This window comes from Marmota marmota, unplaced genomic scaffold (assembly GCF_001458135.2).
Source record: "Marmota marmota marmota unplaced genomic scaffold, marMar, whole genome shotgun sequence".
Classification (NCBI taxonomy): domain Eukaryota; kingdom Metazoa; phylum Chordata; class Mammalia; order Rodentia; family Sciuridae; genus Marmota; species Marmota marmota.
Window position 1 is genome coordinate 3,977,490 of NW_025999897.1, and position 26,194 is coordinate 4,003,683.

Consider the following 26,194-nt stretch of genomic DNA (forward strand, 5'->3'; position numbering starts at 1 on the left):
TTATTCTTTCTTTCTTTCTTTTTTTTTTTTTTTAACAAGGAGTGGGGGATCTGTACGAAGGGCGAAATGTGCCTCTCCAGCCCTCGCTGGCGGCCTACTGATGCGGTGTCAGGCCGGGAGGCGCGGGCTGCGTGGAGGGGCAGGTGCGGCTCCTTGAGACATCTCTCCTTGCTCCTTCCAGTGCGGCTGGGAAGCTGCAGAGACGGGCTCTTCCTCTGGCATTTTCATCTTCTCTGTGTCGACAAGCGTCCCAAATGGGATTAAATGGAAAGGAGAAATGAAACGCACGTTTCCAACGTTGTTAGCACGCACGCACACACACACACGCTCCTTCTCACTCTTTTCCTTCTCTCTCTTTTTAAGATAGGCAGCGTAACGATCCTGAAAGAGCTGCTGCCTCCTGGAACCCAGACTTTTGCCAAAAAGAAAGGGGAAGAAAAGGAAAAAAAGAGTTGATTTTTTTCCTCCTGATAGTGAGGATCTCCATGAGACTGAGTTTGCTTTGGGAGAAGCGGGGAGGAGATTTCCCCTCTGTCCCAGCCTCTTTGGAGGCAGCTCTTTTTAACAAGCCATTTCCTGGCATGAGGACTCAGTCCCCTTCCCCCTTTAAGTGTCGTGTACCGTGTCAGACATCAAAGCCCTAATTAAGCCCATTTTTTAATTGTGTCTTTTTGCTTCATTACTTTCTCTACCCCTTTGATGAGGGCTGCCCCTCTGATCGGCCCTAAGTGATCCCTTTCTCTGTATTTTTCAGGTCTGAAAATTGCTGGCTGGGTGGTTTTGTTATCCGGCTCCCCTTTTTCTCTTCCTCAAGTTAGGGACACAGGGCCTTTTCTGCCCATCCTCCTCCCCATAGGCCAACAGTTAAAGGGATATTCACACCTTTTCCCCTCCCGGCTCTTCTATTCTTATGAAGTTTCCATTGATTATTGTCCTGAAATTCCTTGGTCCAGTCATAGATAAAAGGATAATGACTTCAAAGGGAAGAGTTAAGAGTTTAACCCCAAGCTAAGAGAGTGGACAACTAGGTAATTGAGGGTAATAACCCATCACAGACTTGCTTTCAAAGGATCGCCAAGCTGAACTCTCAGGTGGCTTTAATTTTATTAACATTTGTAGCCGCTGACTTGAGAAGCTGGTCTGGAGTCATTACGAGCTTCAAAGCGCCAGGTAACACTCGGCCTGGCCGGGAACCTGACAGCAATCTGGGCCTGAGCTCTTCCCCCTGCGGATGGTAGCCATTGCTAACCCAGGCTTCTCTGCCAAACCACAGACCCCAGAACCTTGGGGAAGGCCAGAAGATCAAAGGTCCCGCTGGAGCCCACCCCTTTACCATGGCAATCAAGAATTCAAATCAAGTGAAGGTACTTAGGAAGCAGTAGATTGTGGCAGGGAGAAACCCTTCCTTTCTTAATGACAGCGGGCCTGGGTCTTCACTGATGCTCCCAGCTCAGGCTTTGCAGAGAAGGCGGGGTCCTGTGGACAGGACCCAAGTACACCCTGTGCTGCCTGGGACAGGAAGTATTGGGAGGAGGGTTGAACCCTCAGGGGCTTTCCTGTCCATGTTCCTTGCATCTTCCTGAGATGCCCCGTGGTCCAGCAGAGAGAAGCAGGCCTGGTGACACCCAACAGCTTTATCTCATAAATGAGAAGCCAGTGTTTCAAACAGATGGGGGGACTTGCCCAAAGTCGCCAGTGAACTAACTGGCAGCAGCAGATCACAGCCGCCGGCACAGTTCTGAATCCCATGGCTAATGCTAGACGAGCAGAAGAGACCTTGGAGGGAAGGAGGAAGGAGGAAGAAGACCACGTTCAAGTAGAAAACTGCCCTGGAGACGATGGACAGCAGTGGCAACTCCCTGCCCAGTGTCTTCCCAGCCTCCCTGTCGCCTTCTGCTCGGCACACCTGCATGTGACCCTTCAATAAATCCCAGAGGCGGAGGGAACCTCCTCTTGGTCATTGTGGCCCCTGGGGACCCATCCCTGATTTATTGCACTGATTGCAGAGCTCTCCATTTTCCCTGCTGGAGGAGCTTGATAGCCTTCCAGGTCACTGGAATTGCCAGGCCTTCCCAGGGCAGCTTCGGGCAGTCCTTTTGGCTGTTAGAAGTTTAACAAAAGGCCTTTGAAATGGACCGACCACTTGAACAGCTGACCAAGGACTATAGCCTCCCTCTGCAGACTGCAGCAGGGCTCTCTGACCGCATTCCTGGGCCGTCCCTTCTGAAGGCTAGGGGCTGGCGGAGGTTCCTAGAGTACCTACGCTGCAGCCAGCACACCTCAGCCCCGCCAGCCCTCCTCATGGACTTCTGCAGAGCTGCCCGAATCCTCAAAGGACCGGGAAAAGCCCCTGGACCACCAGCAGCAATGACACAGCCCCCTCCAAGCACTTGCAGAGTGCAAAGGACTGTGCGCAGCTCTCAGAGAGCCCAGGTCACCAGCAGGTTTAAGAAGACCGCCTCACTGTGGCCCCAGCAGCCTGTGGTTCTCACTCCTGTTCCTTGCAAAAACCTTCTCTCCAGAAGCAGAAATGACTGCTGCCCTGGCAAAGGGTTTGCAGCATCTCAAGCCATGATCCAAGCTCCTAGAGTGGACCAGCACATGGGGGCCCAGGCAGGAGAATCAGGAGGGCAGAAGAGAGCCAGGAGCCCTCCTGTGACCTCTGTGGCCACCTCCCCTCCATGATTGTTTGCCTCTGCCAGCCCTTGCAGAATGTCCTGGGAAGCCCAAGCCCGGGGTTCTAGCACCGTTGATCACCTGTGATCTATTCAGTTGATCAGGCTCCACTTCCAGTCTTCTTTCTTTCTCTTTTTTTCTTTTTTAAATTCACAAAATAACACTTTGCCCAATGGTGACAGGATTATCAGAGATCACAGAGTGTCTGTCCCCTGAAGAAAGACTTGTCCTGTGCAGCTGTATGTACTCAGACCAGAACAGACTCTCCTCCATCAAGTTATGCACCTTCCAAATCATGGGATCAAGGGTTAGTTGGTTAGTTCCTTACATTTGGTTTGCTCTTGGAAAATTATCATAGATGTTTAGTGTAGGCTGATAGGGGAAGATGGTATGATCCATTCCAGAATTGAATCTAAATTCTGAGAAACGCATCTGCTAATAGATATCACACACTTCAGCCTGCTTGCTCTTAGAGAAGAGAGAACTTGGAGATCACTGGAAACAAGCTTAGCATGGTCTGTCCTTCCCCAGGGAACTGCATGGACATGAGCCTTCTGTACTCTCTTACCCAGAACCCCTGGTCAGTAAAGATGTGCCTGAGGTCAGGGTCATGAGTCCTTGGCTCTGGTATAGAACTAATCATGTGTGAAATGAGATGCTAGGAACGTGAATCTTGCCAAGCTTTGATTTTTGTGATGTGGTAACCCAAATGTTTTAGTTCAGAGATGTGTGTGATGTACTGGAAGGAGCCCAGACTTTGAAGTTAGACAGATGTGTGTTCAAGTCCAGACTGCCATTTACTGACCAGCCCAGCTTGGGCAAGACGGCAGCCAGCAGGTCCTTTGTGGCTTAGGAGTTTTGTGGGCAACTACAGCCAATCACTAATCAGACACCCAGGGCACCTGCCAGAGCTGTGTACCTGCCTAGGGCGAGCTGCTGGGAATGTAGAGTGAATCAATCTTGCCCTTAAAGTTGTGGGTAGCTTCCACGTGTCCCCAGCATTCGCCCACAGAACTTTTGAATGAAGTTCTCTGCCAAAAGGAAACGCCACTGCTCAGTGATTAGTTGTTTTTTGGGTGGAGCTCACATGCCTTAGTGATATCTGTGGTTGTAGGGATGGACCAAGGATTTTTTTATTATTATTATCCGAAGGGATATAGGGCAATTTGGAAAAAGGAAACCAAGAGGAATAACGAGGAACTGTGGCATCTGCTCGCACTGGTCCAGGGAGGAAGAAGTTGACACAGTAACAGCCGCTGTTTGCCATAGAAGTGGTTTGGGATTGTTCAAAAAATAGGTGACCAGCATCAAGGACCTTCCTGTTCCGGAAGAAGGAACCTCTTAAGAAATATGTCTCATGTGAGAGTCGTGTAGTTTATTAAAATTGTACAGCTTTTTCCCAGTTTATTTCTGCATTTATTGAATGCATTTATAGAAGGAACAGCATAGGTCTTTGTGGGAAGAAGCAAAAGGAAATTACAAAAGCAATTACGACTCAAATAATGGCATTTATGTTAGGATTCTACATATGTCTAAGACCCTACTATTTGTTACATCAACTATAGGGAAGAAATGATAAAAGGTTATTACCAAGAAGCTTATTTTATAGTAAAAATAAAGTAAGCAAGTCGAGGGCAGAGACTTCCTTGCCATGATGAGGGCTTTGATGTAGACCCTGTGGTCCAAGGAGAGCCTGGCCACCCCAGGGAAGGCCACAGGCTCCCAGCCCCACACCCAGGTTTCCCACAAGAAGACAGTTCAAGTCTCAACAGAGAAGCTGGCAGGGGTGCCCTGACTCCCAGGATAGTTCAGAGGTGACTCTCTGAGTTTTGACTCTTTTCTTGCAACCTTAGAATTCAAGACAATCGGGCTCTATAAAAGGACCTGGGCACAGAGTTGAGTGTTTTGGAGGGAGATGTGCTTGGGGCCTACCAGGGAGAAAATGGGGAAGGGCCAGGTGGGATGGGGATCCCTCAGCCACATCATCCAACAGTACTGGTTTTCCAAGAGAGAGATGGTGATGTCCTTCCTCACTGTAACAGGGAAGAGGTTAACTTGGGGGCTGAATAGATTTAGAGCACTTCAGAAGGCTGGCCTGGCCCCAGGAGGGAAGGCAGGCAGGTATCTGGCGCTGGGTCTGTCGAGTCTTATTGAATGGCCAACTTTGATCTCTCTTCATCCTCCAATCTGAAGAGCTAACTCCAGTGCTCAGTGATTAACTGCTTTTTTGGGTAGAGATCTCATGCCTTGGTGATATCTGTGGTTGAGGCATCTATCAGTATCAGGCTTTGAGGGTCAGAGCTACAGCTTGTGGAGCTTATCATCTGCATGAAGCCTTCAAGGGCAGCCATCGACCTGCAGGGACTGTTTAGTGCTGCCCCTTTCCTTCCCGCTAGCCCTTGGCCGACATTACTCACCACTCAGGAAGTGGGGTGTGCTCTGGGTTAACAAGGTGCCTTGAACATTCTTGGAGAACTTGCCCAGGCTGGAATCCCACTTTTATTCTTATAACCATCATAGAGGTGAGTAGGACAGCTAGAGTCATCTTGGTTGTGGAGATAAAGGGCACTGAGTCACTAATGGATGGGGAGGTGACCCTGCCTGGTGTCAGTGGCAGACCCTGATGGGCCCCGACTCTTGCTGCAAAGCCCTGTTGTAGCAGTTAACGTGGTTCACGGTTAGCTCTTGAGGTCAACACAGGGCCAGCACTAAAGGAGTGCTTTCATTGCTAGGGCCTGTGCCCCTTCCCACTGGAAGGAATCTTTAGCTCACCCTCATCCTGGACATGGAGCCAATTCAGCAGTCCTGTTTGGAGCTTTCCTTGACATTCTAGGTTTGAGCCACACTTGTTCTTCACAAGCACCAGTTCCTGGCTGAGGCTAGTGCTCATGGGATACACCGGAAGTCCTTGGGCAGTGCCATAGTGGTGGCAGAGGCCCTCAGGGCTCTGGTCTCTGATCCCCTCATCCCATCCAGGTCCCCAGTTTCTTCGTGCTTCACTCACAACTTTCCCTTCTGCATCTCTGATGGAAGTTTCTAGAACCTGCTTTGTCTGCAGTTCAGAGAGCCGCAGGTATCTGTGTGCCCATCCCCACCCCACCCCCGCCCATCACCATGACTGACTCATGAGGCTGTAAAACCTCCAGCTCCCTCGCCACCACTCCAGGACACAGTAAGGGCTGGCCTGCGCTGCCTTCAGAGGTGGCCCAAAGTTCCCCCCTGGGAGTTGGGGGCAGGGAATCATGCCTTTACTTGGCTTCCCTCCTTCTGTGTCCCTTCCACTTCCTTACTCCATGGCTGGCTTTTCCCAAGATTGTTTCCTAAGAATTCACATGAATTCCCACCTCAGAGTCTAGGGAGCTGAAATAAAGTATAAATGCAATCTCTTAGTGTAATGGACTCCCTTGCTGTCCCTGTTTCCTAAATCCTACTACTCATTGAAACCCGCCCCAACACGCCCACAATACAGAATTTCTGAAACAGCTCAGGTCACATAGCTCCTCCCAATCAGGTTTAAGGCCACCGTCCTAGCAGAGTGTTGGCAGTGGCCACAGCCCCTCCGCCCCCTTGCCTTGCACCATGTCTGCTAGCACCTAAGATACAGCTCTGCGGGAGCTGTCCCCACTCCCAAGTCTGTTTCTAGATTCCAGGCCTTTGCTCAAGCTGTTCTGTTTCCTGGGCTGCCCTTCTCAGCTCCTTTGGATGGTTCTGTACCTTTGTCATCTCATCCAAGGTGGTCTCAGTGCCCCCTTTTACTCCCTGAGCACCCTGGGGACATCCCTGGCTTGGCCCTTCCCCGTTGCTACGTTGTCTGTTTCCTGTATTTGTCTCTCACACAGTGAAGGATCCTGAAGGCCAAAGGCTGTGTTCGATGGCCATTGACGCTGCCCTGTGCCCAGGTGTGTGGCAAACGCCCTCACAGACGTGGGTCAGACCCACCTGTGATGCTCCTGGGGAAGCTCCATGAACATGGTACTATGGGATGAATTGTGTCCCCCCAAATTTATAAGTTGAAGACGTCACCCCAATACTTGGAGACAGGACCTTTAGGAGGTAATTAGATCTCACTGAGGTGGCACTCGCATGGTGGGATTAGTACCCTTGCAAGGAAGAACCTCTGAGCTCCCTCTTCACCCTGTGAGGACATAGCCAGGAGTTGGCCATCTTCAAGACAGAAAGAGAACCAGATTGGCTGACACCCTGGTCTCGGACTACTCCACCTCCAGACTGAGAAACAAATTCCTGCTGTTCAACTTACCCCATCTATGGCATTTTGCTATGGCTTCCCGAGCTGACTAATACGGGTATAGTAGACTCCAATAAAGACATTTCTGAGTGAATACCAAAGCACTTATAACTGGAATCCAGCATCAAGACCTTCCAAAAGGTTACTTCTTAATCATGGTAGAAGAAATTGAGGCATTTTACTTGCACAGAATGACAATGCTGCCATCCACTTGTTCCAGGATGCCTTGGTGTGGGCTAGTCTCAAAACCACTGGGCTAAGCCACTGACCCCTAAAGCTGACCTTCTTAGTCTCTGGCACAAAGTTCTGGAATCTGCATTTGTTGAGATCTTCCCCAAGGACTCCAGTGCAGGTGACAGGTACAGCTCCAGCACTGTCTGGTACCACTGGGCCCCAGAGCTCCACGATCCCTCTTTATCTGTTTGATACTTAGATTTGATATATTATTGCATGTGACACCCAGGGCCAGCCACGAGGCAGGCGACCTCAGAACAACAGGGTGCACTCACCAGAGGCGAAAGCACCAGGCTGTTCTCAAGGAGCCTTTTGGACCACTCTCCAAGCACAGGGTGTTGGGGTTTGGATGTGAGGTGCCCCCCAAAAGCTCATACAGGAGACAATGCAAGAAGGTTCAGAGAAGAAATGATTGGGTTATAAGAGTCTTAACCCAATCAGTGAATTAATCCTCTGATAGGGATTAACTGAGTGGTAACTGAAGTGGTGTGGCTGGAGGAGGTGGGAATTGGGGCGTGGCTTTGGGCTATATATTTGTATCTGGCAAGTGGAGTCCTCTCTCTGGTTTTTATTTTTTTAATACCGGGGATTGAACTCAGGGGCACTCAACCGCTGAGCCACATCCCCAGCCCTATTTTGTATTTTATTTAGAGATCAGGGTCTCACAGAGTTGCTTAGAGCCTTGCTATTGCTGAGGCTGGCTTTGAACTCACAATCCTCCTGCCTCAGCCTCCCAAGCCACTGGGATTTCAGGCGTGTGCCACGCCCAGCTCTCTCTCTGCTTCTTGATCATGATGTGAGCTGCTTCCCTCTGCCATGCTCTTCTGCCATGATGGAGCTGGCTGTATATGGACTGAGGACTCTGAGACCCTGAGCTCTTAAATAAACTTTTCCTCCTCTACAGTCGTTGTGGTCGGGTCTTTGAGTCACAACAGTGAAAACAAAAAAATGACTAAAACACAGGGACAGGAACTCCACTTGCCTAGGCCCAACATCACCATCCTTCGCATGGTGCCCTGGGGTGAGCCGAGGCGCAGGTGCACACTCTCATTATTCTGTCCTCAGTAGGGAGAGTGGGTGAGGCGGGATCTCCCAGGCCCTGCCTGCGGCTTGTGTAGCCAGAGCCCCAGCAGGACTCGGTGCCTCCTGGGGCCTGTAGGACTCCCTGGTGGCGCCACCCGCCCTCTCAGTGCCAGCACACTGGCCTTGGCTTTGCTGCCCTTGCCAGCATCTGGCACTGCCCTTGCCAGAACTCTTAACTGTGATGCCACCGCCAAAGCCTTGCAGCCTCTTCATGGAGAAGGCTCTGCAGCTTCCTCTTCTGTGGACCCAGAGCTGAAGGCTCCTCCTTACCCCCAAAGCACCTTCTCTTAGGAAATCCCGTCAGTCCTCAGGCAGTCCTTCATGATCCTTGCAGAGGCTCCCGAGGCCCTGCTGGTGGGTGCAGGGCAGCTGTGCAGGAGGCTCCCTCAGTCTTCCGTGCAACAGGCCTTGGGGACCAGGGCAGGAGAAGAGTTAAGTTCTGGGCTGAGCTTCAGTGTTCAATTTCTCTATTTCCTGTTGATGACATGATTGCCTTCCTACAACCATTGACACATGTTGCTTTCATCTGTTTCATTTCAAGACATGAGTACACTCGCTGGAAACTATGCTTAATAGCTAAACTCAAAACATTTGCCTTGCCTTGCCTTCTGGGACTGCCGCATTCTCCAGTGGGTTTTTGGGGGTGGCAGTGGCATATTTTATTTTTTTAGCCAGTATTTTTAACCCAGCTGAGAGAGTCGCTGGCTCCTCCTGGACATCTGCCTCAGGCCCATCTGCTACATATCGGATATTTCTCTGCCCTAGAGGAGGCCAATGGCTCACCCCAAATTGTGGTGAGACCATCTCAGCCCTCCCCACTGTCCAGCCCCTTCCCCTGACTGTCAGCGAAAGGACAGACCTGGTTCAACTATGGGACGGGCAGGTGGGTTCTCCCGGGTGTTTCTGTGTCCCTGAGCTCACACCTACCCTTCCTACCTTCACCGGCGCCGGGCTCCATGACTCATGGCTGGACCTTCCAAATGGTGCCTCCAGAATAGAGAGGTGAGCTTGTCAGTCTCAGCCCAAGAACTCTGGGGAACAAACAGGCCTGGCTGCTTGTGGCCTGGATTTGGGCAAGGCTCCCCTGGCCAGAGCTCCGATGGAAAGTGGCCACTGGAAGCAGGCCAGCCTCATCTGGTTGGAATTGGCTTTGACACGTGTTTCCAAACCTGGTTGCAGAGGCATGGTCATCACTACTCACCCTTCCTGGGGCTGGGACAGCACTGCCTATTGACAGAGTCTGAAAAGTGAGCAGTCTGCTGTGCAGGAGTCTGAAAGGTGACTGCCCAGCCCCAAGGGCTCCCAGAGGATGGTGGACCTTTTCCTATAGATTGAGGAGGAAAAGGGCTGCCACAGCCTGTTCCCTAGATGGAGGGACATATCCAGGGTGCTTGTTGTATACATGGACCTCTATGTGTGTTTCCTTCTTTCATCCTTCCCGTGATGAGAGTTTATTTCCATTTTACAGTTGAGAAGATTGAGGCTTAAGAAGGGTGAAAAACATTGCCCAAGTTCACACAGCTTTTAAGTGATGAAATTGGGATATATGCCAGGCTTGAGCTCCCAAAGCCGTTTCCACCTGGCTGCATCTTTCCTTGCTTCTTCTCTGCAGCCCAGTGGGGCTGGGGAGGGGGCTGCACTGTACCTGATTGATTTGAAGACTCCATCCACCTCCCTCCTCCCAGGCCCCCTCCTGCTTTTCTCCCACCCTAGACCTCTGATGCTCAGCAATCCACATTTGGGGCAGGCAGGGAGAAAGTTCACAAAGCTAATAGGCGGCAGGGTTTTGTGCCTCTTCTCCAGGAAGAAGAACATTCAAGGCCATTCTGCCTCTTCCAAATCTGTACATCTGGCCAAGAATCTGAGGTAGCAGGAAGTGTGAACAGAGACTTCAAGGGGAGACGGCTGTGAGTGGAACGGAAATGCTGAAGGATTATAGGGCCAGGAAATTTATCACTCTTATCTGTCCAGAGTCGCTAACAAAAGTGCCCTTGCTGAGGAAATGGACTTCAAGTTCTAGAACACCAATTATGTCTTTTCTTCCACTTTCCTGTCTGGGCTTCCCGGGCTGCTGGGTCCTGGTCGGTGCGTGTGCGAGGGCTGAGGCTCTGACAGGCAGCGTGGAGGCCCGTGTGGAAACACATGTCCACGGATCCAGGTCTGAGAACGTGGTCAGCATGAGATGAGCGGCACACGCTGCCTCTCAAAGATGCCATTTCCAAGAGGGACAAGGTCCTGTGGGCCGGTCAGGTTGCCTCTGGCAGGTCCTGGCTGGGAGTCTCTGATGCCAAAGCCCCAAATAGAGATCTTGAGCGGCACAGCCTCCAGATGGCCTTTAACCGCAGCCCTCGGGCAGCCCTGGCAGAAAGACATGAGACCCTGCTGAGGAACACACAGCAGTCCCAGGCCTAGGGATGGGTGACTCGGGCTTTCTCAACAGTGGTGTGAAGGTGTATCCACACAACCATTCCGCTTCTCTCCGTGTTCAATAAGTTGAGATATTCACTACTTTATTAGAAAGTAGGTTTGGGGTCAGATATTTTTGCCCAGCTGTAGGTGAATGGAAGTGTTCTGAGCATATTTACGGTAAGCTGGGCTACGCTATTTTTCGTGGGTTAGATGTATTAAGTACACTTTTTGACTTAGGATATTTTCAGTTTAGGATGAGCTTATTGGGCCATAGCTCCAGCAAAAGTCAAGGAGCACCTGCATTTGAATGCAAGAAAGCATCTGAGACAGGAGGATCACCCGGGGATGCTGTAGAACGCCCTTTTTTGTGGTCCTTAATTTTACTGAAAGACATATAATGGCTGTAGAAATTTTGAAAAGTGAAAGATAATATTGTTCAATTGCAAGAACCATAGACCCCCTCCATTGGCCTCAAGGGAAAATAGGGGCACGGTCCAAGAATGGAGTCCCTGCAGGAGCAGGGGTTCATGTCTTCTCTACCCTGGAGCATGGCTCCTCCCTCTCCTGACCTCCCTTATGACTTCGGCAAGCCCCTCACCCAAAGAGCCCTTCTGCCAGCCTCACGCTGGCCCCCTTCAACAGCTTCAGCCCCAGGGAGCACAATTTTTAACTTGCTTCTCAATTCGAATTTCTGAGTCCAAAAGAAAAGCTGAATAACCCAGCTCATATTTCTAGGCCCAGTTTCTCAAGCCATGTGCTGACCAGCTCACAAGAATGCCATGGCCAGGCCTGGTCCAGTCAACTGTGCCTGGGGAAGGGGTGGGGTCACAGTGCCAGCTGCAGCCATCCAGTCCTGCCTGTCTGGAAGGGGCTGGGATGGCCAGCAAAACAAGCACAACAAGCAAGAATAAGAAAAAGAGAGAAAGACCTATAATCCCACGTCTACATTTGTCAAGTCTTCTTTTCTGTATATTTTGCTTGGCTGAGTATATATCCAATGCAGTTTGCATCTGGGTTTATTTGTTTTGTTTGTTTGTTTGTTTTGAGGCAATGTCAAAGCATTTCCATATCTTTGCAACTCTATTATTACCTTTTCAGTAACCACGTAGCATTCCTACATACTGCAGGGTGTGTGGGGTGGGGGGGGGCGTGCGTATGGATTGCTTCACCAATCCCTTACAGACATGGACGTCATTTCCAAATTCCTACAACTATACACAACCCACCACGCTCAGAATATTTCCAGGAATGTACAAGGTGGCATTATGGACTAATTATTAACTCTGTGAATGTTTGGGAAACCTGGTCCTTACGCAGGCAAGGGGATAATGACTTTTATGTGTGTATGTGGGATTGAACCCAGGGCCTTATACATGTGAGGCAAGCACTCTACCAACTGAGGTATATTTCCAGCCCTATGATGACTTTTTGAAAGAGGTCACAAGGACAGAGGGAATAAGGTGGTTAGCACCAACCTCTCAGTATAATGTATCTGCTTCTGCTGTTATTCTTGAATACTAGACCTGAGGGCTAGACCCAAGGCACCTGTCCTCTCCCAGTGAGTCCAAAGGGAGGCCAAGGATTGCCCAGGCTGTGAAAAGGGAAGAGGAGTGAGTTGGGTGGCTGGCCTATTTTCTCTCTCTCTCTCTCTCTCTCTCTCTCTCTCCTTTCTCGTTTTCTCTCTCTTTGGTACTGGGGGTCCAGGGGCACTTAACCACTGAGCCACATCCCCAGCTCTTTTTAATATTTTATTTGGAGACAGCGTCTCACTAAGTTACTTAGGAACTAGCTAAGTTGTTGAGGCTGGCTTTGAACTTGAGATCCTCCTGCCTCAGCTTCCTGAGCTGCTGGGATCGCAGGCATGTGCCACCATGCCCAACTGGACTGATGTCTTTATTCTTCTTAGCCAATGGGTTTGGTCACTTTGAAGTGAGACTGGGCTGCCCTCTGTGGCTGAGGTATGCAGTGAGAAGGGAGAATGGGGACAGAAGAGCTGCCGATATGAGTCGCAGAGGCAGCGAAACTGAGGTTTGAGCCCTTTCTCATACAGATGAGGACCTCAGGCAGCCCAAAGGCCTAAGTCATAGAAATAGCTGGAGCCAGAGTCAGAACTAGAATGTGGGCCTCTGGGCCCAATCTGGACAGTCACCAGTAACCCTCTCGATGGTGCCTTCAGTTGGTAAGAATACTTAGCCAACTGGAAAAAGTCATAAAATGCCTCTTTAGTTTGATGGCTCTGATTCTTAAAAATAGCAGCTCAGACTAGCTTCAGAGATTCAGGAGCACTGACTCCTATTAGAGGAGAAAACTAACACTGCACCAGGGTTTTATGAATATCTTGTCTATAAAAGAGAGCACAAGTGCTGGGGTTGTGTGGCTCAGTGGTAGAGTGCTTGCTTGGCATGTGTGAGGCCCTGGGTTCAGTATCTAGCACCACAAAAAAAAAAAAAGAAAAAAGAAAGAAAGAAAAAGAGAACATAGAAGTGGGCAGACTCAAATCCAGGCTTCAAGGCAGGTGAGTGCCTGCCTGATGGCAGAGCAGACACATCCAGGGGACATACATGCAGCATTTTCTTCCAACCCTGAAAGTTTCCACTGTCCCAGAAGGGAGTCCATGGCCCATCTTGAGTTTTCTGCCTTAGGGGAGGACCCATCTGTAGGAAGCTGGGTGACCTTGAACTTTTCACTTACTTTCTCTAAACCTGTGGCTTAGAGCCCTTCTGTAGCCTACCTCTTGCCCGTGGAGGGATGTGACTTCCTCTCTGACCTATGGCTGATGGCTGGGTGTCCATCTTGTAGAAAGGTTGAAAGGAATGGAGAGACCAACCCAAAGTTGTGACGTTTCTCACTAAACTGTTAGTGCCTGGCTCTACCACTTCTTGATACAATTTGAACTTTGTCGATCATCTCAACTCCTCCATACAGGGCTGATTTCACAGGTATAAGATCAATGCAGTCACTCAAGGTCCCGTGCTCAGAGGAATCTATGCTAGCAGTCTGCCATCTTGAAATCCCTAATAAATGTTGGACAAGGGGAGCACCTTTGCGTGTTGTGTTGTACTGTACTGTGTAAATTATGCTGTGGGTCCTACCTCTAGTCCAGAATTTTCTGAAAAATAGATTGATAATAGTAGTGTTGACCTCCAGGAGTGGCAGAGTGGGGGAGTGAGTGGGGCCATCTGTTAGGCCAGTCCACGGGAAGTGCCTCTGTACCTTAGTGATCCTTATGTTTCTGCTACCTAGAGCCCCACTGCAGCCTGCCTCTTGCCCTTGGTTGGATCTGACTTCCTTTTCTATCCTGCTTCCCCTTTTCTCCTCCTTGATCTTCTCTCCATGAACTCCAAGCCAAGGATTCAGAAATCTGGGGACAAGAACTTGGAAATCATAGTAGTTTCCTGGGAACCCTAGAAGTACTTATCAGAAAGGAAACTGCTGAGGACTCCATCTCTGGTTTACTGTGGCTCTTCCTGCTCCCTTTATGGCCCTTTTACTGCTCCCTCGGCCCCGTGGGTTCAGATGGTGCCGCTCTTTGTAAGAGAAGATGACCCCAAGGACCAGGAGCTATTGCTGGTGGTTTGTGAGTCACAGAGCCACCTTTCCTCTGGGGAACAGGTTAGGATTCACTATGGCTGGTCTGGGGTCGCCTAGAAGTCTGTATGGCCATGCTGACTCCACCCAGAAGCCTTTTGCTAGACTGAGTTTGATCAGGTCTCTAGACAGCTTCCCAGACCTGGTCTACACTCCCCACATCCATAGTCTTTCTGTTCTTGGTGCCAGCAGCCATGGTTGACACTTTGCATAATGTATTATCTTTGTACCCACAACACCCAGGCCTATTAGGTGCCAAGAACGGGAATGTGGGGGAACAAAAAAGGATGGCTCAAAGATTATTTCAGCCACAGGAACCTTCACAAAGTGGTCATTTGTCCTTAGTGCCATTTTATTGGTGGAGAAATTAATGCTTAAAAGGATATACAATTTACTCAAGGTCACAACTTGGAGTCAGAACTTGAAACTTGATTTGTCTTTCTGACTCCAAAGTCCAAAGCATCATGTGCTTCCTGTTCGTTAATTTTTCTGCTTGTTCCTTGATCATATTGTGTTGGATACAGAACAAGTGGAAGGCTTGATCCTGGCAACGTGGATGGCTCTGTGTTGGTCAGGTTGTCTAGATAAACTTCGCGGGAAAAATCTAGCACCATCTATATGCAACAAAAACAGCCCAGCACAGACCGTATGCAGAAGTGTGATAGAAAATACTTCTGGGATAGGCTGTATCTTCTATCTCTGCATGTCCCTCTGTTTCCTTGGAACCTGGCTTGGTTGCCCTGGGGGAAGGCCTGGCTGAAAAGTCAATTTATAGAGGAAACAACTTCTAAATTGAGTACTGAGGTTTTAGGAGGTTGATAAAGTGTCTCTTTTCTCTGCCAAAAACAAAGTAAATTGAGGCAAACATATGAGGGTGGCAGTGGCCCCAGTGGCCCACAGAGTCAGGCAAATGGAAATGGAATGTCGAGTTCATTGCTTATCAATTACAGCAGTAATTAGCTTTCCAAGAGCCGGATCCCAAGTTAGGCCTGTGATCACCTGATACTGGTGTGGAGGGACGACCTTAGATCCACCCGCTGGAGCCTGCCCTATGAAACTCGGGGTTTGGTGTTGTGAAGGCGAAGGGGGGGCACTCTGCAGGCCAACACCAAAGTGGAAAGGGCAGAGCTGCACGCATCCAGTTTGGTGTCCAAAACTCACCAGGTAGATCTCTCCTCCTCTTCTGGAGCCACGTGGAATCCAGAGGGGTGGAGGGCAAGTGTGCCCCCACCCAGAGTCAGTGAGTATTATGGTTTGGATCTGGAGTGTCCCCAGAAGCTCATATGTTGAAGACTGGGTCCCCAGTGCAGCACTGTCCAAGGTGAGGCTTTGGGGAAGGGATTGGATCACGAGGGCTCTGATCTCATTGATGGATTAATCGTTTAAAGGGTCAATAATTTCAGTGGACTTCTGCAGAACTGTAGGTAGGTAGGGCACGGTTTGAGGAAGCAAGTCACTGGGGGCCTGGCCTTGGGGCCCACATCTTGTCCCTGGCCCTTGTCTTCTCTCTCCACTTCCTGGCTGCCATGAGCTGGGCAGCTTTCCTCTGGTACCTCCTTCTGCCATGATGTCTCTGCCTTGGCATCAGCTCACCGTGGGCTAACCCTGTGAGCCAAAAGAAATCTTCCCTCCTCTGAGTTGTGTGAGTTATTTTAGCCACAGTGATGAAAAGCTGACTAGCCTCCATGAGGGGTGTCAGGAGAGAAGCGTCGGTGAGACTCCATCTCCAAGCCTTTAGAGACTCCATTCACTGGACTAGAGTTGGCAAGTCCAGGCTGACAAGGTCCAGCTCGAAGACCCAAGAATTCCCTTTGCCCTCCTCTGCCCCTAGGCATTCAGGCAAGGAGACAAGGCCAAGAACCCCTGCACTGGTTCTGCTCTATCTTGCAAGGCCAAGCGACTTCCCTCACCCACCACCAGCTGCCCAGAGAAGGAAGTGAAATCTGAAAATGGATGGCCGTCACTGCCATCAGACAGACCTCTGGTCAAAGTCAAGGACTTCCCAAATGAGCAAGCTGACTTCTCCCTCTTTCAACCCTGAATGCCTGCTATACCAGGGATGGTGTTGGCTTCAAAGACAGTGGGAGACAGGTTTGCATACATCTTCAGTGTCCCTTGGTGAGCATCTGCAAAGAGGCCTAGGAGCCCAGGACAAAGAGGCTCAGGGATATGTAGACCCAGGCAAGAGGACGAGCAGCCCAGGCAGGCGGATAGTGAACCGGGCGCTAGTAATACTGAATCAATAGCCCAGTGATGGGAGGACTGGGAAGGAGATGGAGGGACTTGGTCTGGACTCTGGCTCCTGTCGTCTTCTCTTAACCCTCCCATCTACCCTGGGGTTGCCTGAGGGCCATCGCAACACCAAGATGTTCCACTCAGCCACATCTCCTGGACACACAGAAGCCTCCTGTGCGGGTGAGACATCCTGGTCTTTGGGAAGACCTGCCGGGAACTTGCGCACCAGCATGGCTTTAGGAACCCCTTGTGGGCAACATCAAATGTACCCCAGTGGGAAGGGGTGGAGTATCTGTAGCCATCCTACCACTACTACCCTGAGACTTCTCTTCCAACAAGTCTCTTTCTGATGCAGAATCTGATGTATAGAATCTATATGGAAAGGAATTGATGAAACACAGCATCTTGCAGAATTTACAAAGGTATAGAACTTGGTGGTCATCTCTCCATTATTACAACACCGCTAAAACTCAAGAGACCTCACATGCTGTAGTGAGTGTCAACAATTATGCCAAGTTCTATGAGAAACACACAGAGAGGGGCTCTGGAGAGGCTTTCAGGGCAAGAGGGCTGAGAATGGGCAGCTAGGCTCTCCTCATCCCAAGGACCCATTAGATAGTGCTGGGGAGGAACAATAGGAATCAAAGTCCTGTGCAGATATTAGCCCTGGGGAAAGGCCCGGAGGTGGGAGATGGTGGCAATAGGGGGAACCAGCAAGACTGGGGGGCTGTTGATTCTGCTTAGGGCTGGGGGTCTTAAAATCAAAGAACAGTTGACCATTTGCAAGTACAATTACCCCTCAGTGTCTATAAGGGATTGGTTCCAGTACCCCCATGGATTCCAAAATCCAAGGATGCTCAAGTCCCCCTTATACAAAAGGGTGTTGGACTTGCATAGAATCTGTACTTCAGACTTTAAATATTCCCTAGATTACTATAATACCTAATGCAATGTCAGTGCTATGTAAATAGCTGTATTGCTTTTGAAATAATGACAAGGAAAATGTTGAGTACAGATTATTTTTCTGAATATTTTTGACTGGAGGGCTGACTGTACCTGTCATCACATCAAGGCACGGGGGTGGGAGTGGGTTCATTCTAAAGGAGGCTCAGCGAGGCCAGATGACTGCAGACCCTACCCCTAGTTGAAAACAGGCAGCCAGCAACAGAAAGACTGCACGGATGACAAGATCTTCACAGATCTTAGGAAGCCATTTGTGCTGAGCAGTTACTTTTTTGAGAAATTACATTTACTGGGAGGAATGTTTTCATTCAAATCCCACCTGAAATAAGCCCTTATTTTATTTCTGCATTATAATTAAATGAGTGGGGTTGAAGAGCCTAAATGACTTCCAGGGAGAATTGTCCCCTGGAGGGGTGGGGAGCAACACCCACACTGGGTTGCTTTCTTTGACTTTTCCCTAAGATGTCCACCCCTTCTCCAGGGCTCTCAAGCCTGGTTCCCTGGCACCTCATTAAATCTTCATAGTGACCTCCAGACCCATTTTACACTTGGAGAAACCAAGGCACAGAAAAGTGACAGACTTTCCACTGGGGGCCAGGCATCCATGTTGACCTAAGCCACAATCCTCAGCTCATAATCATACTTTAGGGTCAAGAAACCGCCTCCTTCCTTCGGCCCACGTCCTCTGCCCAGCCCACCGGGCCAGTCTGCCCCACTCCGCCTCTCTCCCTGGTGCATTTTCATCAGGTTCTTATTGGTGTCTTCTGCCCACCTTACCCAGGTGGAGGGCTGCTGATGGCAGAGGCTCTGCCCTTGTGTTTCACACTGGGACCTTGCATGGGACACCAGGTTTCTTCCCAGCCACCCAGGCTCCCTGGGAAAAGGCCAGGCCCATCGTGTCGGGTAGTTGTGGGGGACACTGGGATTGAACTCGGGTCCTCCTTAGCGTGCTAGGCCAGCGCTCTACCAAGGAGCTACATCCCAGCCCATCTTCCAGGGCACAGCAGCTGTCCCAAGGCCACTCAGGATCCCCCCCAGTCTTGCAGGGTTTAAGGCTGACACCTTTTCACAGGCGCATTCAGAGCAAGGGACCCCCTGGGGATGTCTGGGGAGGGGAAGGAAGCCAGCCTTCCTGGGGGTAGCAAAGGTCAAAGCTCAAGTGGTGGGGGTTGGGGAGAGGCAGGTCGATAAGAGATGAGCCAAGTTCGGGTGAAGCAGCTGCTCGACCTACGCCAAGTGGGTGGCCGCCTGAGAAAGCGGAAATGGGTGAAAGGCCTCCTGGCCACCCACGCCCTCCCCGAGCTCCTTCCTGGGTGGTGGGGCTCCACTTCAGCCTCTCTGGGTCTGGGCCTCAGTAAGCCATCCTGCAGCTGGGGCACCCCCGGGGTGTTCTCCAAGCACCTACCACGAGGACACTGACCTGTCCCTCCCCCACCTCCCAGGCGGGCAGCTGTCTGGCACCTGCTCTTCTCACCTCTCTGGCAAGTCAGTCGGGGTTTTAGTCAACATTGGAATAGGGAAGGGGCTGGGAAGAAGCCCCTTACCCGTCACTCAGCTCTTTGTGACTGTATTTTTTTGGCCCCCAAATCAGACCATCAGGTCCTGATCATTTTCTGCTGAGTGAATTAATGGGTTCATGTGAAAGTTTTACAAAGGTGGGCAGATTGAACACCTTGAACAAACTGATGCTTTGGGGGGAAAAGAAAAACAAACCACAATCCTTCAAAGTAGAGTCAGTCCTGGGCAAGGACTGACGGACACCACCAGCTGCAAGATTCACTCTCTTGACTTCCCTGTTTCTGCACCCCAGTCTTCCTTGCCTGAAAAGCCAGGACTAGCTCAATGCCTGTTAGTCCCACTTAAGTTTTCCCTAACATGCCCTAAGTGTTGGGATGATTCATTCAGGTTAGCAAGCTGGATTTGGGCTTCCATAATTATTATGTATTTTTTCAAAGCATTTCTCAAGGGCAGCCGTCCAGGTGTGTGTGTGTGTGGGGGGCTCCAGTCACACATTGACTTTTGTGATTTTAAATTTTGCTAAGAATACCATAGTGTTCAACCATACTGATCTTGAGGCAGTTTTTCCTTATCTCTTCAGAGGACTCACTTTCTAGAACTTTGTCATTTAAAAAGTCATCAAATGACAAAGAATTCTCCAAAGAATTTATGGGTCATTCCATTCGGGACTGCCCCACCCCCACCCCACCAATGTTTACAGGCTCTCTGAGGTTTGTTTTTCAAAGAGCATCACCATTCCAAGAATTAGCCCCCTGCCCAAGTCCCGTTTCACCCAATTTAAATTGGAATGCTATTCTCATTAGCATTTCAGGTTCCCTCTCACTCCAAAAGGAAGATAATTTCTGTCCCTCTATTTAGGGGGAAGGGGAGACTTATGAAAATGTTTGTTTGAATGTGATCGAAGGTCTCTATCCTGTAACTCAGTAAAGTCTCAAAATAATTTGGTTTTCCATCCATAATCTGCTTGGAGAATTTTTATATGTTTTATAAAAACTTCCAGTAACCTTTGAAGAGCTTTAAACATGTTGTAATTGGTGCCAGGTTATTATATATATATATTTTTTTGGTTCTGGAGACTGAATCCAGGGATGCTTTACCATTGAACTACATCCCCAGTCCTTTCTATTTTTTGAGACAGGGTCTCACTAAGTTGCTCAGTGTGGCCTCAAACTTGCCATCCTCCTGTCTCAGCCTACCTTGTGGCTGGGCCACAGCACCCAACTTGTTGCCAGGATACTTATTGCCATTCCCCATCAACGTGCCGTTACTAGTCAGGTACAGAAAAGGTTGACATAACCCACATGTCTTGCAACTTGGTTCTTAGGTCCTGTCTCTAAATAAAAAAAAAAAAAAGGCGTGAGGGGGGCAGTCCTGGGGATGTAGCTTAGTGGTTAAGTGCTCCTGAGTTCAAAAAAAGAGGATGGGGTCATGAGTGGATTCAGAATCTGGATTTGGCTCAGCTTTGTGCTTCCAGCTCAGGCTTTTCTGGTGAGGCTGCAGGTGATTGACCAGCAACTGGGCCTGCAGTCATCTGGAGCCTTGGCAGAATGGGAACTGGCTTCTAGATCACTCAGTTGAGGTGAGAGCTGCCTCATGGCCCCAGAGAAAGCAGAGAAAACACGGGCTTCTGTGAATTCTAGAAGGGATAGCTCCTCATGTTGGCCATTTTCTGTCAGCAAGTCCCACCCTGATGCTTCTGCTCAGGAAGCCATTATGTTCAAACACAGTGCTCTTGGGACCACCCCTCCTTGTCTCCTCAGAGGGCTTACTCCCTGGGAACCTTGTCAGAAGTGCACATGGCACAGAAGCCAGGAAATGGGGATCACTGGGGGTCAACATAGGGGACGCCACCCACAGCTTTCATGATGCACCCACCAAAGGCTCAACTCTGGCAGGGCCCAGACCCTATTTCACAGCCAGGCCAGCATCAGTCCTAATGGGCTGGTGCACAGATTCCACCAGCTGTTAAGTACTCTGCATATCGCTCTTGTCCACTATTTAGTCAGCCCTGTGTTGAGTCCCTTCCTTGTGCCAGGTCCTGGGCTAAGGGATGCAAGCATTGTAAAGCACGGTCCTTGTCCTCAGAGTTCTTATGATTGGATGTGACAGAGAAGTACGCCAACCACCATGTTTTGCTGGAGAGGAGGCTGGGGTGCTGTAGGAGTCTGGAGGAGAGCCACCCACCCTGGACCGGGGACAGGCAGGATAGGAGTGAAGAAGCTGGAGGGTGGCCAGTCAGTCAGGAGAGACTTCAGCAAAAATATGCACCAAGGAAGGGAAAATGCAAGCAATGCAAGCCATCATGGGGACTGAGCATGGTGGGGATGTGGGGTGGCAGCAAGAAACATGCTGGAGATTTCTTAGGGAAACCTTACTGCCTGGGTGCCCAAGGCTGGGGGCTTGTCTTGGAGGCTCTGTGCAGCTGAGAGGATATGAAGCAAGGGAGTGGCATGGCCAACTCTGGGGTGCAGAATCTGCAGACATGGAGAAGAGTTAGAATATTCCCAGCAGCAAGAGATGCGAAGAGTTGTGGTGTGGCTGGATTTGGGAAGAAGGGGGTGATGCTGAGAGATCTTTAGAAGGCAGGATCAACAGGGTTGGGCGAATGAATGGGTGTGTTTGAGGGAGAGGGTGGAGTCCAGACATTGTCTAGGCTTCTTCTTCTTTTTCTTTCTTTTTTGTTTTTTATTGGGATTGGGGATTGAACTACTCAGGGGCACTCAACCACTGAGCCACATCCCCAACCCTATTTTGTATTTTATTTAGAGACAGAGTCTCACTGAGTTGCTAAGCGCCTTGCCATTGCTGAGGCTGGCTTTGAACTTGTGACCCTCCTATCTCAGCCTCCTGAGCCACTGGGATTACAGGCGTGTGCCACCACGCCCCACCATTGTGCAGGCTTCTTAGCTGGGGACAGTGAGTCACTGCCTAGTGGAAAGATAGCTGGTATCAGTGAGGGACAAAATATCTCTGTTATAAGTGCGTTAAATTGGAGGTGATGGTGGCTGGTTTAAGAAAGTGGGGAGACGATCAACGAGGATCATGAAAGAGGCTGGGGTTGTAGTTTGGGGAGGCCCTGGTTTCTACATAGTTCAGGGCAATCCCTGAGGAAGGATCCCGAGGAAAGAGGGATGAGTGGAGGAAAGAGACATCCTCAGATACATGAGAGAGGATCTGAGGAGAGAGCTGCAGGCAGGCCAAGCAATATAGAGATCAAAAAGGGCCACGTGACTTAACAACTCAGAGAACGGTTTTCTTGGAAGTGAGGCCATAACTGGTTGAGTAGATGACAAGGGTTAAGAAAGTATAGGGAGCCAGTGTAGACCTCTCGAAAGATGCTGACCAGACTGTTTGTACGACTGCAGGTGTGGACTGCAGTCAGGTGAGGGATGGGAGCGTGCCTTCAGCACTGCAGGTTTTATAACAGAGGTGATGTCGGGAAGGCTCTTTAACCTTCTGTGTGGAGCAACACCCAGAAGGTTCTGAGGCAGGTGGGGGTTTTGTGGGGCCTCCTGCCCCAGCATGGCAAATCCCTAGGAAAGCCCCTGGGCAAGCCATGGGCCACACATGGGCAATGCTCCAAGAGAATCAAGAAACAATTAAAGAATATGAGAATCAATTCAAGCTGAGCTAAACCTGACTTCCAGAAGCTGTTAAAAATGAGCAAAATGAAGCATCTGAGAGCAGAAGACAAGGCCCTGGGATGGCTGAGGCACCAGGCCGGCTTACTGTGGGCATTTCACATGCTCTTGGTTGGAGTGATGACTTCAGAGGCCCTTCTGGTTTTTTATACCTTTTCTGAAAAGGACCCTTTGGGGGTGAGTGCTGTGGTTGTTGTTGTTCTGTGTGTGTGTGTGTGTGTGTGTGTGTGTGTGTGTGTGAGAGAGAGAGAGAGAGAGAGAGAGAGAGAGAGAGACAGAGAGAGACAGAGACAGAGAGACACACACACACACACACACTGTGGAGATGATAAAAATGGAACTCTGGATTGGCTTCAATATTGATGACCTCCTCTGGTTACACCTGAGGTCAATTCCTACAAAGCCAAACTCTCAAGATGATGAATGGTGAGATGCTGAGAAGTTCAGCAGTTTACAGCTCTATTCATTATAAATATTAAAGCCTTGTGAAAATAAACCAAATTAGATAGTTTTAAGTTATCATTTAACTGTGGTTTAAATTTAACAATGTTGATGGTGTAGTAAGGATTTGTTAACAAGTTCCCACAACTCTTCTATGATAAGGATTTCTTAGGGAAACCTTACTTTCCCGTTTGTGGCCTCAAAGTCTCCACCTTGGCATTCAGAATTCCTCCTCTGCTAAGCGGGAAAGGAACAGGGAGGAAGAGTGGCAGGAAGTCGTGTCTGAGTGCTGCTCTCTTCCTCCTCCTCTGAGTCTCTGACAAAGTCAGTTCTCCCTTATGTGGACCAAGCCCACTGAAATGTCCATGGAAACAGCTGCCCTCATAGAAGATTTGGTGGAACCCTTCAGGGTCAGGTTGAGGGGAGCCCAATTCCAAGGATCAAGGCTTTGCATGTGTCAGAGGAAGTTCAGGCTGAAGCCCTGTTGCGATTCTTTCTGGAAAGCATCCAAATGGTACAGGTACCTAGAAACACTGTCCTGAAAGCCAACGCCTCCCTATGCTCAGGTCTGGCTCTTGGGCAGTGTCTACTCTGGGTCCACTCACCATGGAGGACAAAACAGGATGGGCCAGGCATCAAGACCCCTAGGAAGCTCTAACTCAGCTCTGCATAATTTCCCTCATCTCTTAAGTGATGGGTTGGGTTAGATAACACATAAAGGGCCACCCGGCTTGAGAAACCTGTTATTTCTTTTTGAGAACTGGATAGGACAGTCTTTGAAGGATGGTGATAGGAAAACCTCCTTAGGCTCTTCTACAGGCCCTCCTGTGCTCAGCTTCCGGGGGTCACAATGCACTCTTAATTGGAGGGAATCTTTGCTTGGAGATCAGGGAATTTTCTCCCAGAACAGGGAACAGGCTATTGTGGGAAGAGGGTGACCATGCAGAAAGAACCCCCATGTTTTGGACACCTACTCTGTGTTGAACTTGTGCAGGGCATTTAGCTTACAGTTCACACAACACTTTTCTGAGGAGAGCGTTCCTCTACTCTGCAGGTGAACAAATGACAAGAGTGGGTAGGTAACTGACAGTCTTGGGAAAGGTCACCTGTATCTCTGACTCTTTAGAGAAAACAAAGGCACATTGTCTAAGGCTGCACTTTTCCAAAGAATTAAAAAACAAGTTCCTGAATCTTAGAGCAGTGTCCTGGATCTTGGCAACTCTGAAGTCCCAGCTGGTGGGACTTCCCCTTCACAGTGATTTTGTGTGTGTGTGTGTGTGGTGGTGGTGGTGGTGGGGGGGGGGCTGACAGGTCAGAGATCTGACCAGCTGCCTCCCAGGGAGCCCTTAGTCCTTGTTTTCTGGGATTCTAGGATTTCAGCCCAGGATATAATTCCAGAAAGGGATCACTCTCTGCTTTATTAAACTTGTCTACACTTAGGTAAAGTGGGCTGTTTATCCTCTGTCAGGTTTTTCTTTAACGGGGGTGGGGATGAGTGAGCATGTGCAGAAAATCCATCACCTTGCTTTCCAGTTTCCAGGCAACCGTGCAGGATTACAACAAGTCACACGATAGCACTGCTGCCAGGGAGAAGAGGAAAATGGAAAACTGTGCTATCTTGAGAAAGGGGCTGGGAATAAGCAAAGGACTGGGGATCCTCCTCTAGAAATATTATCAACAAGTTGTCAAAGACCTAGCGGCTGAAAAGGGCTTTTGGCTTCTCAGCACTTGGCTCAGCCTCCTGCCAGATGGAAAATGCCCCAACAGATATGAAGCCCCGGGGAAGGGAATGGGCAGGGGGTAATATGGCAGTGATAGTCGAGGAGTCATTGGCCTAAGGTGACCCTAGCACCTGTTCTGGAATCCAATTCCCAGAGGAGTTATTACTAAGAAGATCCAAACCAAACGGGGCTCCCCAGCCCCTCCTTCCTGCTGCCGAAGTCCTGGGATAATGAAGGAGCAGGAGAGCCCTTGGTTAAAACCCAGCCTGTGAGGATTGTGGTTGGTTGGGGGGCACCAGAGGGTCAGTGGGGACAACTGGGAGGGGAGGAAAACCACCCATGAAGACCAACTTTCCACTTCCTTTTTGAAAGGCTCCTCTTTCTGAACATTGTTTATTTTGATTTGGACTGTTTTGATTTTTTTTTCTGTCTCCCCTCCCCCGCAGAGTGTGTGTGTGTGTGTGTGTGTGTGTGTGTGTGTGTACATGCACCACCCCTACTGTTGTTTGTATTGTAGATGCTTCTATGCAATTCATCCCCCTCTACACTTTTGTTCCAGTAATAACACCCTCTGTGGCCTGACGACTCCCAGGGACCATGGTGTCAGTTCTGCTCTTGGCATTCCTGTAGTCTTGGTCTCCAGTAGGGGTGGGTGTGCCCTTGGTCCAGATCTGCATACCAGTTGAGATGAAGGCTGAGAGCAGTCTTGTGCCATTCACTGTCCAGGATGCCAGGAAGCTGTTAAGGCCCCCCAATTTCCTACCTCTCACACTTGTCCCAAGACCAAGATGTATCCTGGGAACACACACTTTCCTTGGCCTTCCCAGGAGGGACTGTATTTCACAGCCTGGATTACTGGCTTTAGGCCTGGGAGGCAAGGCTGATGGACACAGAGAGGCAGGCCTTGGGGAGGTAGATGCCACCTGCCATGTGTCCAGTAGCTCAAGTTTGGCTATAAGAACTCTAATCCCTTATGGCAGCCCCATAGGCAGAGATGGAGGGATTGCAGTCCCTGGCCTATATTATTTCTCTTTTCCTATGGAAACTAGAGAGTCATGTTTCTTGCCTGCTTTAAAGTTCTGAAGGCCTACTGATAGGCCTTCTTTCTACTCATAAGGACTTGCCATCCATTAAGTTCAGCAACAAATAAAGAAAAAGTCAGTAACATTGGAGAGCCAAAGATTTGCCCAGCTCTGTTGAGGCCAGGGCTCTTTCACTCTTTGGATCTCTTTAGTTCACACTTTTCTGTTTTTTAAAAGGAAGAAAAGTTTATTAGCTCATCAAATGAGGGAATCATTGTAGCAATTGATGAATGTATAAATAATGTTCTGGGTTTGCAGTCTATTTTGTGCCTTAAAAACATTTGGGGAAGAATGTGGGGAGGAATTCAAAGGTGACAAGAGAGTGTTTTCAATACATTGAAACCGTGTATCAAGAGG

The 26,194-nt window shown here is 49.6% G+C and overlaps 1 protein-coding gene across 1 annotated transcript in view; it reads left to right on the plus strand.

Annotated features, from left to right (window-relative positions):
• Positions 1 to 26,194, plus strand: part of Axin2 (axin 2) — an 84,804-nt gene that overhangs the window by 28,876 nt on the left and 29,734 nt on the right. The window lies entirely within an intron of this gene.